The sequence below is a fragment of the Peromyscus californicus genome, unplaced genomic scaffold (assembly GCF_007827085.1).
Source record: "Peromyscus californicus insignis strain IS unplaced genomic scaffold, ASM782708v3 Scaffold_6__1_contigs__length_162567912, whole genome shotgun sequence".
In the NCBI taxonomy this organism is placed as follows: domain Eukaryota; kingdom Metazoa; phylum Chordata; class Mammalia; order Rodentia; family Cricetidae; genus Peromyscus; species Peromyscus californicus.
The window spans coordinates 118,218,562-118,227,354 of record NW_026294584.1 but is presented as its reverse complement, the minus strand read 5'-3'; the positions used below and the strand labels follow the sequence as shown (position 1 = coordinate 118,227,354).

The window sequence follows — 8,793 nt, the reverse complement described above, 5'->3', positions numbered from 1 at the left end:
AAGTTGACAACTGAAGTTAACTAAAAGGAAAATGTGAACATTTAATACTACATAGTGTAAGGGTTCAAGATAAAAAATTGGGTCCAGGTTTGAACTATGGTTTATTCTCTTGCTCTTTATTATGTATGACCTTCACAGATATTAAATATCCTAATATTCATTTCAGAGCTTGGAGGATTAGAAATCTCATATAGTTGTGTCCTATGGTACATTCAGAAAAGCTTCCCCCAAGATTTTATACTATATTTTAAAAATCAATATATTTCAATGAAAAAGAAGTAATAGGAAAAAAAACCTAATAAGACATTCTCAAAGGATAAGCTACCTGAAAAGATTTTAACATATGTTCATGTTTAAAAATTCTGATTGAAAACCAAAAGAATGACTTAAAGGGTAAAGGGGCTTCTTGCCATGCCTCGTGGTATCGTGATCCCCCACAACTCACATGGTGGAAAGAGAGAATCAATGCCTATATGTACTCTCCATATCTCCACACATGTGCTGGGTCATGTGTACATTTGTGCACCCACATACAAACATAATAAATAAATAAATGCACTCAATTAAGAATAAAAATAATCAGTTGTGGCTTTTTTATTTTTCTGATGGTAAAGTGAATAAAAATGTAATTGATGGGGAAAGTGTAAAACTCTAAGTGAAGCTTCATTGCTTTAGAATGGCTGCTCTAACTGTGGACGTTCACAGAGATGTATAGAAGTAGGGACTGGACGAAGGTTTGTTTTGAGTGGATACTTTCATCTAGTTATGGGGTGGCTTTATTTGTAAGTTCATTATGGTGATTTTTATTAAAACAGAACTTAAAATTTTAGCAAACATCATACTTACTGGTGATATATTTGCACTTCCTTTCAGCATATTACAAAAATGCTTATCTTCATTCTCGCTGGTTTCATTCATCCTTGTTCCTGTGATCCATGTCAGGGACTTACTTTAAGGAAGAAATGTGTAAAAAAGAAAGATGTAAAATTGTAATTTTCTATACATCACACACCTTTGTTTACAAAACACAAAATAATCTGCAAAGTATTATATATAAATATGTATGTGTTTGTGTGTGTATGTGTGTCTGTGTGTGTAAAACCTCTATAGAAATGACATTGAGAGAAAATGCAGATCTAAGTAAATGAAGAGTTGTATGATGCTTATGTGCTGGACAACTCAATATTGTTATGATGTTGATTTTTAAAAAATTGATCCATGAATTCAAATAGTTTATTTAGATTGTAGCAGTCCATATGTGTATGTTAATGAGTAGACTGGTTTTAAAATTACACATATATGCACATAGTCAAGAATAGTCAACTCCTTTCTAAGAAGAAAAATGCTGGATGTTGTCAAAGAGAACTATGATTAGTGTATTGAGCTAAAGTCAGCCATTTGCCAGTGAAGTAACATGTCATAACCAGATGACTGCTGTATCCATCACATGCACTTACAGCCACCACCTGATGAGTGATGAAATAACTCACCAAGGGAAAAGGAACATCAAAGAATTCCATGGGAACGAGGGGGACTATTCCCTGGGACATAGTACACATGCTAAATAAACTGCACTGACGCTATGACAGCAGTGGGTAGCACTGTACTTTAAACATGCTCCCTTCCCAACAAACCTCTTGATGAGACAAGGCAGTGATATTTGAAAGTGATGACACCTTCACAAGTAAGTACTTCACAGTGTCTCCATGGAGGAATTCATTCAGTTCCTGAGAGAATGGGTTAGTTATTCCCAGATTGGATTATCAAGCGGGGCAGTTATTATATACCCACTCTTGCTTCCTTCCCCACATGTGCCCCTCTCTTTGCATGTGTCTTTATGCCTTTTCACCAGGAGGCTCTCTCCAAAAGCCAAGAGATGCTGGTGCCATAGTTTTGGATCTCTAGAACCTTGAACCAGAATTAAACCCTGTCTTTATGAATTACCTGTGCCTTGGTATTTTGTTATAGGAACAGATAACGAATGAAGGTAGACTTCCTGGGTCATTACCAAAGAGTCAAAGATGTGATACCAGTTTCTATCATGTCTGGGAATATACTGTTCTGGAGTTATTTCCTCCCAGTTGAAATAGTTCCTCTTATAAGGAGGAAGACTCATAAAACTTACAAAAGAAATGAAACATACAGGGCTCAGGAAACTCATGAGGTCCCAGGATTCACAAGGCTTCTTCTCAGAAAGCAACAAATAATTGCTGGGAGGAAACTATCTAGTGGAGATACCTGAAGGTTGGGTAGCAAGCATCAAGGGTGCAGCTTTCATAATTCATCATCCATTCTGGGTTTTCTGGTGATGCATCTGCCTTTGAGTTACCCATGCTCCTATAAGTAAACCCAATAATGCATTGGTTCTTCAAGTTAAACTTAAGTGGGATGATTTCATCTAGTTGTCCTCTGTGCTCCATTTGGAGTAAATAGATACTTGTTCATGCCTTCCCAGGACACACCATATAACATCTGCCCTGGAAATGTGTGTTCTTCGTTTTAGAAACTTTAGCCTCTGTGGTCTAAAGGACATTCTAAGATTCTCATTGGACAGTTTTGTCTGTGTTTGCTCACTCTGTGCCAGAAGACATAAAGATGTAGAATGGAGTTAATAAGCTGGCAATGAGTCTGATGACCAAGAATGGTCTTTCCCACTAGACTACAACCTTCTTGAGACTTTAAATTCACTTAATTTCCTTTTACTTTTAATAATAAACATACACAGGAAGCTGTTTTAAAAGTGTGCCTGTTCTTCAAAGGTCAGAATCAACTCTCATTGAATAAATTCAAAGTGAACATATTCATTCCTAGTGGAAAATGCTTTCTTTCTTTGCCTATTAACATCTGCTCATTCTTTTTTTCTTTCAAAAGTTCAAGTCAGCACCTTTGATCTCCTGACTGGCACAGATGTCTGGGCAGTATCCTGATGGGATTTTTCCACTCTTTTGTTTAAAATTATTTTGACATAGAAGCAAGGAAATCACAAGGCTCGTGTTAAGAGGTATCAAATGTTAAATGGAGACATTTCCAGAGGCAATAATGACAGATAATGACGGAGATTAGCTCTTGGCCGAGTATCACTAGGTTACGGATCTCCAGCCTCTGAAGTTTTCAATGGCAGAACATTCTGTGACAAGGGGAATGAGGACAGTTTGTAGGAAACATTGGGGAGCCCTGATTCTATTATCTGTAATCACCTTGGCATTTCTGCTCGCCAGTACAACACATTTCCTATGTAGTAATAAGCATGGTCGCACATTTCATTAATTTGTGATTTCCCCTAAACAGCGATGTGTTTAGCTGCAGATCCGTGTGTGACTTTATCCAAGAAATAGAAGCAAAGGAAGCAGAAATGAAGCAAAGCACTGGGTTATCTCCTGGGAAGGCGACTCTGCTGCCAGATGCTTGGGCTGGATCTGGGTAATTAGCCCAGTCAGAGGCTCCCTCTTCTGGGAGTGCTGGATTCCCATGGGAAATCCTTCAGGAAGCTGAGGTTATGCCAGGTCTGGCTGCATTCTGCAGTCCAGCTGTGATCTCTCTCTAGAGACTGGATGAAGTCAATCTGCCCAAGCCTAAGTCAGGAACTTGAAATTTGAATCACCACCCTGGTAGCAGTTTGCAATATGTCTTTGTGCCGGCCACTTACGGCTTCAGGGTGTTCTAGCAGTTTCTCAACTGGACTAGGGACAGGGACATCTAACTATGACTCTTCAGAGAATTTATATGGGAAAAACACGTGTACAACTGCTCACGAACAGCAAAGGAGCCTTGTAGAGAGTCAGCCAAGGAGAGCCTTTTCATTTGCAGTTACTTATGGAATCAACACATTTGCTCCACAGCTATTATGGATGGGGGAGTCAGTCCAAGGCTTGGGGAGATGATATGAACTGTGTTTGACATGGATTGTGACTTTATTATTATTAGCTGCCGTAAAATATGGACTCACATTTCAATGTCGTGAGTTCATTCCAAAGTAAGACATGCAGATATGGATATTTTTGCTCAGTACCTGCATGCATGAGGGGCTGACACCATATGTACAGAAATTAAGCGCTGTCCTGGAAGATTTAGCACTGCATAAAATAATTGTTCCCCTCTGCCAGATGTGTCCTATTTGCCCTTCAATAGTCATTCTGTGTCTTTTTGTACCACTTTGTCTCGGAGGGCTTACCTGTGTACATAATCTCAAAGGTTTCCTTTACTGTGTGCCTTCCTTTTAGTTAACACAATGGAAGACTTCCAGGACATTGTAGAAGGGGAGGAAAAATGAAGTCAGTGTGTCCCCTCTCATGGCATCTCTCTGTAAAACTGCTCTCATCAGCTATGAGCTCCTCTGTATGGCTGACATTTATTTTTTACTAGTTTTAGTGAATGACCTTTCCTTTCACTCCTTCATTTTCTGCTTGCAACACAGAACTTTTATCTTCAAAGATTTATTTTATTTTATGTGCATGTGTGTGTGGCCAGAAGAGGGTCTCAGATCCCCTGAAGCTGGAAAACAGGTGGTTGTCAGGTGTCTTAGGTATGTGATGGGATTCGAACTTCAGTCCTTTGGAAGAGCAGCAAGTACTCTTAACCACTTAAACATCTCTCCAGCCACCCTTTACAATTGCTATTAACACTATTTTATTCATCTTTACCAAATAAATTTTTCTACCATAATACCTATTAAAATTTGACTTTGGATTGATGCCCATCCATCCTTCCTTTATCTGACTCTTTGGGACTTTTGTTTACTGTTTCAGCCTCTACTGACATACCTTTCAGCTTCTCCTTCCCTCCTTCCTTCGGCAAATTTTCTTTCCTTGACTTCCATATGATCTGATTACGACCCCCATGACAAACATCTGTCTGCATATTAGATAACTTTGGAATTCCAAAGGTGTTAGTCCTCTTGTCCAGTAGAAACACAATATACAGATCCACTGGGACTGATCCCTTATAGCTGGAGTTACAGGTGGTTGTGAGCAGCCCAATGTGGGTCCTGGGAACTGAACTCAGCTCCTCTAGGAGGACAGCTAATACCCGTGATCACTGAGCAATTTCTCCAGCTTGCTTCCCCACTCTTGCCTTCTTTTTTTTTCTTTTTCTTTTTAGAAAACCACCTATGAAGACAGAAACTGGAGGGGATGAAAAACAGTGACTCCGGCAATAGAATAAAGTAAAGGGTGAGAATACCTGCTGCACATGGAGAAGGTGACCAGAGGCAGAGTACGGATTCATGGAGAGACGGGGGAGGAAAATAAGAGATGGAAAGGACTCAAAGAAAATGGTTCTGATTAGCTTCTACTAAACACGGAATCAGCATTTAAGACCATAGATGCCTGGGTTGAAAGCCTAAGCTCCCAGTCCTGACTAACAGGTCCTTGGTTTCCTCCCCACTTGCAGACTTACAAAAAATTAACTTCAATATGATTTTATAACAATTAGGGAGGCCCTACGAGTTGTAGATTGCTAATTCTAAACATAAACAATCCAACAATTCTCTTCTGAATATCTAGTGAGTTTCTGGCACAAATATAGAGCTGAAAGGAACAAGATTTTTATCTCACTGCCAGATATAACTTCATGATGTTTTCCTTAGACAGTTCATGTAGATTTCTTCTTCTCACAGTTCTTCCAATAATTTCTTTTTTTTTTTTTTTTTTTTTTTTCGAGACAGGGTTTCTCTGTGTAGCTTTGCGCCTCTCCTGGAACTCACTTGGTAGCCCAGGCTGGCCTCGAACTCACAGAGATCCGCCTGGCTCTGCCTCCCGAGTGCTGGGATTAAAGGCGTGCGCCACCACCGCCCGGCTCTTCCAATAATTTCTATAGGTAATATATTTCCCTTTCTTTGTCACAGTCTCTCTACTTAATTGGGGCAGGCCTTGAATTCAAAATCTCTCTTCTCCTACCTCTCTGGTACTGGGATTACAGGTGTGTGCCACCATACAGAGCAATAAATACAATTTCTTAAGTAAGTGGTATTTTTTTAAAATCATGTTATCTAGAGGGGATAAAACTTTTGAAAAATGTGGGTTTTATTCCAGTTCCCAAGGCCACCATTAAATTCTCCTAGTAATTCAGGAACACAACCAATATTTGGGAGGCTGTAATGGAAGCATACTTGACTACTACCAGAACAAGTGGGTATTTTTAAATACTAATGAATTGCTGTCTGTTAGTCCTTGATACAACACTTCTCACTTGCAGATGGGGAAAGCAGACACTAAAGACACAGCAAGGAAGAACTTACATAGTCCTTAGTGCTGATAGATGGACGTGCCCCTGAGTCCTGGATTGTTGCCAGCCAAAATCAGGGTTAGATGTCATAAGGACCACCTAATTGTTCAAGAACAGAAAGGATTATAGCAAGTAACATTTAGTTTGTAGATGAATTTCTAAACAGTCTTATTAAATAAAAAATATGGAGACAAATATAGGGGTGAAAGTCTTAGAGAGATCAGGGAAATAGGGAAAGCCAACATCCAACCTTACCTCACCAACTCTGCAGCTTCCAAAAGTGAGCTACTTCCTGTTTACCCATGCCTTTATATACCTTGCTTTTCTGCCCTCTCATTGGCTCTTAGCCCAGCTACCTCACTTCCTTGCCACTGTTTTCTGTACAGACCTCCAGGTCTCTATGGTTGGTACTGGGATTAAAGGCATGTGTCACCACACTTGCCTCTGTTCCTTAGTATGGCCTTGAACACACAGAGACTGTCTGCTAAGTGATCAGATTAAGGGCATGTGCTGTCTGACATCTCTGTTTAGTTAAAATGGCTGGCCTTTTCCACCTGATCTCCAGACAAGCTTTATTAAATCACAAATAAAATGTCACCACATTTCAGCACAAATAAAATATCACCACATTAGTTAGCATATTTCCTTCTTCTACTATGTCTGTATATATCAATGTATTACATTGAATCATATATATATGTATATATATGTATATATATATATATATATATATATATATATATACTATGTATCAATAATACTGAAATGTGTTTTTGTGTGAAGGCTTGTGAAAAACTCTTTTATATTTGGGTCACTAATTGATTTCTATATTTTTGTTTTAATGATATATAACGTAGCCCAGAAGAGCTATCACCTTCTAACTTCGACATGAGCATCTTAAATTCTCAAGATGTAAACTTAAAATAGCTTATCAATTTGATGCTAACTAGAGATTTATAATTTTTATGTTCTAAGACATCTGTTTATTTAAATGGATGGTGTTTTAAATTGAACAGAACACAGTGGCTCAAACTGTTATCATAGAGACAGAGGCTATTTTGTGTAGATTGTATATGCACAAAGAATTTTTGCTTAGCATAAATGATAGAGTAGGTACTCACTGCATTAAATCTTGGTACTTTAGAAGTGTTTCAATTAGTAATCACTGTATAGACACAATCATTGCAGACAAACCAGGGCATGGATAATGTGAACTGAAACAATGTTTTTAGCGATGCATTAGTCCCATGCCAATTTATCACAGGTGTTGTTATAGAAAATTTCATTCAGTGAAGAGAAATAAATGGTTTAATGGTGATAAACATTATGCGATTGTTAAAAAAAGCAATTATCATTTGAATTGTACTAAGTATCATCACCAGCAGGTTTGTCATCCATATTTCAGCTTATAGTTATTTTTTTGTTGTATAAGTCTTGTCAGGCTGCACATTCATATAGAAATGTGGATTTCCAAAAATATGCCCACATTTAATTTAGATTTGATTTCTTCTACTGCTAACCACTTCAGCTGGCAGATAGCCCCTCAAACCTAAAAAAGCTGACTAATATTTGGCAGCAAGCAATGAAAATGTCCTTGACTGGTGCCAGAGCAAGAGAGTATATTTAATCACTCAAGAACTGCTGGTCTGTTAGTCCTTGATATAATAATGATAGCTTGCAGGGTGGGTAGACACTCAGGACTTACCGAGGAAGAACAATCATGGTACTGAGTATTGGCAGAGAATAGTCACCTTCCAAAGAGACTTGGTGCCATAGGTCTAAAAGGAAGGAAACACATTTACATAGACAATTCTTTTATATGAATATCTTCTCCCAGTCACAGTTAATCACCACCAAGGAATTACTTCCTAAATTGAAGAATGTAGGTGTCTGCATCCTGGAATGTGAACCAAGATAGTAGACTGCAAGGTAGGAGGACAGCCATTTTATTGAAATAGTTTTGATAGAATCCACCTATGATCTGTTCTTTGTTTTTATTTTACTTTCTTTTATTATGTGTATGAGTGTTTTTCCTACTTGGATGTCTGTGTATGATTTGTGTGCCGTGCCTGTGGAGGCCAGAGGAAGGTGTTGGACACCCTGGGACTAGAGCTAAAGATGATTGTGAGTTGCCATCTGGGTTCTCACATTGATGCTGAGTTTTCTGGAAGAGCAGCCAGTGCTCTTAACTGTTGAGCCATCTCTCCAGCTCTACCAGTTCCACTTTAAAAAATACTTGTTGTATCTACATATATATTTAATATTTGATGTTTTAGAATTTACTATTGTACTTACTTCAAAATTATAATCCTCATTTTTCCTTTAATATAATTTTGATATCTTTTTGAGAATTTCATACTTGCATATAATGCATTTCAACCAAATTTATACCCATCTCCTCTCTCCATCTGAATCCATCTGAATCTCCACCCACCTGAATCCTCCTTATATCTGTATCATAATTTCGTGTCTTTTGCTTTGTTTAGTTTTTAATAACCCACTGAGTCTAATCACTACTGCTGTATACTCACGGGTGTGGGGTCATCAACTAGAGTATATTCAACATATCAG

General features: G+C 38.3%; 1 long non-coding RNA gene across 1 annotated transcript; it reads right to left on the bottom strand.

Moving 5' to 3' along the window:
* Positions 1-855: 855 nt before the first annotated feature.
* On the bottom strand, positions 856-8,002 carry LOC128099131 (uncharacterized). The gene is made up of 3 exons (XR_008214437.1): positions 7,928-8,002; positions 6,236-6,321; positions 856-949 (listed from the first exon to the last, which is right to left on the bottom strand). It is a non-coding gene; the product is annotated as an uncharacterized LOC128099131 (long non-coding RNA).
* Between the last annotated feature and the right edge of the window lie 791 nt (positions 8,003-8,793).